This window comes from Jaculus jaculus, chromosome X, assembly GCF_020740685.1.
Source record: "Jaculus jaculus isolate mJacJac1 chromosome X, mJacJac1.mat.Y.cur, whole genome shotgun sequence".
Classification (NCBI taxonomy): Eukaryota; Metazoa; Chordata; class Mammalia; order Rodentia; family Dipodidae; genus Jaculus; species Jaculus jaculus.
Window position 1 is genome coordinate 28,387,275 of NC_059125.1, and position 3,479 is coordinate 28,390,753.

Genomic DNA, 3,479 nt, shown 5'->3' on the forward strand with positions numbered 1-3,479 from the left:
CAAGAGGAAGCTGGCTATAATACCCATAAGCCTACCTCCAACAATGCACTGCCTCCAGGAGATGTTAATTCCCAGATCTCCATCAGCCGGGAACCTAGCATTCAGAACACCTAAGCTTAGGGGGACACCTGAATCAAGCCATCACAATACCTAGCAGTAGAATCACTGGATTATATGGCATTTCTCTGTTTAACTCTTTGAGAGCCCCTGAACTGTCTTCCACAGCAGCTGCATTACTTTACATTCCTACCAGCAGTACTTGAGGGTTCCAATTTCTCCAGATCCTTCCAAACACTTCTTTAGTCCATGCTTTTGGATAATAGCCACCCTGGTGGGTATGAAGTGGCATCACATTGTGGTGTTGATTTGCATTTGCCTAATGACTAATGATGTTGAGTTATCTTTTCATGTGTTTGTTGTCCTTTTGTATATTTTCTTTGGAAAATGTCTATTTAAATCTTTGCCCATTTTAAATTGAGTGGTGTGCTTGTTTATTTTTGAGTTAACTCTTTTCTATATTTGAAATAGTAAACTATCATGAGATATATGATTTACAAATATTTTTCTCATTTTGTGGAATGTCTTTTCAGACTCTTGCTAGTTTCCTTTGTCACAGAAGGTTTAAATTTCCATCAAGTTCATCGATATTTTTTTTCCATTTGTTTCCTGTGCTTTTGGTGTCCTACTTAGATAAGTGCCTTAATGAAATACAATATAAAAGTCACAGTTTAACACATTAATGAAAACTTTGCTTTAGGTTTTTTTTTGGTGTTTTTTTTTTTTTTTTTTTTTTTTGGTTTTTTGAGGTAGGGTCTCACTCTGGCTCAGGCTGACCTGGAATTCACTATGTAGTCTCAGGGTGGCCTCGAACTCACGGCGATCCTCCTACCTCTGCCTCCCGAGTGCTGGGATTAAAGGCATGTGCCACCACGCCCGGCTTTTAGTTTTATTATATATGACGCATGCATAATGAAATGCATTTTATGTAAAATGTATTGTTTTGAATAGGTCACAAAGAATTAGGAAGTTCATTGATATAGGCAATTTGTAACCATATGCTTAATTATTCTTCATCTCTCTTTCCACTTAAACAGGAAAGTCTGTATAGGCACAGAACTTACTCCCTTTCAAGACAACTTCCTAGCATTTAGATAAAAATGGTAAAGTGATCATATGTACCTAAATCTCTTCCAAATGCCTGAAATGACAGGAGAAGTAAATTATTTGTGTACATTGCAAACCAGGCATGTTGAAGTACTCATTAAGAAAAAAAATAATATGATGAAGAATGGAATTTCAAAGGGGAAAGTGTGAGGGGGGAGGGAGGGAATTACCATGGGATTTTTTTTATAATCATGGAAAATGCTAATAAAAATTTAAAAAAAAAGAAAAAAATATATATAGGTCAAGATTAGATCTGTGATAGAAACCCAAGATAGGCTTGAGGAAGGAGTTGGAAAAGTCTGAAAACACTGAGCATGCATAGAGCAATCTTTTAAGCAGTTATTTTGAGGACTACATGTGGATCTCTCTGTTTTTCAATCTCTTGGTCTCTCTCTCTCTTTCTTGCTTCTCTCAGTAGTACACAGCAACAACTGTCCCAGACACTGACAATGTTCAAGCAGTCAATATTCCTCACCCAAGGCCCATAATGCTCGTAACAAGCTCCCCAGTCCCAGTGCGCTTCCACAACCGCACAGGCAGGAGCTCTTAAAGACCAACAGGAACGCACAGGCAAGAATAAGAGAACACGGGAGGAAAGCCACAGCCAGCAGTCAGGCACCAAGTTCATCGAACACAAGAAATACTAGCATTGCTGCTACTGCTTAGGGAGGAATGGCTTTGTGTGCTTTCTCCCTTCTAGTCTGTGTGGGGAGCTTGTCACAGATCAAGGCTGATAGGATTGGAGAGGCTTTAAAAATACTACTAAATACGGGGGTTGATCCCTAGTACTGGGGGGTGGGAAGCCTGGTATGGTGGCACATAAGTGTGATCCCAGCACGTTGATGCTTCTGTGGAAAATTGAGAATTAGAGGTCACCCTGGACTACACTGTGAGCTCCAGGCCAGGCTAAACTACAGAGTGAAACTCTATCTCAAAATCAGCAACAAAATATATTTCAACATTGAGTTCTTTCCTAAAATCTTCTCTCCCTCACCTCCATTCAAGAGGGGAACTGAATGCCGTATGGCACCATTGATGGCCTATGGCATAAAAGGAAGCAGGAACATAGAAGGTAAGAAGACCACAGAATATAGGAAAGGAGCAAAGATGTGAGGGAACTGGTTCAAGAAGATGGCTCTCAGCTGTATATGATAGTTCACATCTGTGATCCCAGCACTCGTAAGGCTGAGGCAGGAGGATGGTCATGAATTTGAGGCCATCCTGGGCTACATAGTAAGTTCTAGACCAGCCTGAGCTACAGAATGAGAATGACTCAAAAAAAGGAAGACCAAGTTGGGCATGGTGGCTCACACCTTTAACCCCAACACTTGAGGGACTGAGGTAGGAAGACCACCATGAGTTTGAGGCCACAAGGTCCTACCTCAAAAAAGTCTCAGTGGTTAAAGGTGCTTACTTACAAAGCCTGATGGCCTGAGTTCAATTCTTTAGCACCCAGGTAAAGCCAGATGCACAAAGTGGTACATGCATCTGGAGTTCATCTGCAGTGACAAGAAGCCCTGATGTGCCCCATGCTTGCTTCTCTCTCTCTCTCATAATTAAAAAAAAAAAATAACAAAAGTGCTTGCTTCAGCAGCACATATACTAAAATCGAAACGATACAGAGAAGATTAGCATGGCCCCTGCGCAAGGATGACACACAAATTTGTGAGGTGTTCCACATACAAAAAATAAAAAGAACAAAACATTGTCCTATAGTAGCAGAGGTACTGGGCACAGGTGCCCAGGATGATTGAATGGATGAGGGACACTTTCCTAAATTCTTCTTTAGATTGTACATGGGAGGGATTATGAAATAAAGAACCAACTTTGAAGCTAGAGTGATGGCTCAGTAGTTAAGAACACTTCCTGTGCATGCATGAGGGACCAAGGAAGCCTGAGAGACCACTCAAGTTCCAGCCACAGGACCCACGTAAACAGCTGGGTGAGACCATGAGTGTCTGCACCCCTCATCCCATAGGGGAGCACAGAGACTCAAGAATTGCCTGTGCTTGCAGGGGCCATGGGGATAGATGGTGGGGCCGGGGTGGTCAGCAAGCTCCAGGATCAGTAAGAGATGCAGGCACAAAAAAAGCCACCACAGGCAAGCCCACCCTCCACTGGCAGTGCACGGAACACCACAAGGACACATACGCGTGCTTACACCATGTACACACACACACACACACACACACACACACACACAAATCTAGCAGGGCATGGTGGTGCATGCCTTTAATCTTAGCACTCAGGAAGCAGAGGTAAGAGAATCACTATGAGTTCAAGGCCAGCCTGACACTACATAGTAAATTCCAGGT

At 42.3% G+C, this 3,479-nt stretch overlaps 1 non-coding gene across 1 annotated transcript; it reads left to right on the forward strand.

Moving 5' to 3' along the window:
* Window positions 1-2,742: 2,742 nt before the first annotated feature.
* LOC123456815 lies at window positions 2,743-2,849 on the forward strand. Its single transcript, XR_006634693.1, has one exon. It is a non-coding gene; the product is annotated as a U6 spliceosomal RNA (small nuclear RNA).
* The last annotated feature ends 630 nt before the right edge of the window (window positions 2,850-3,479 follow it).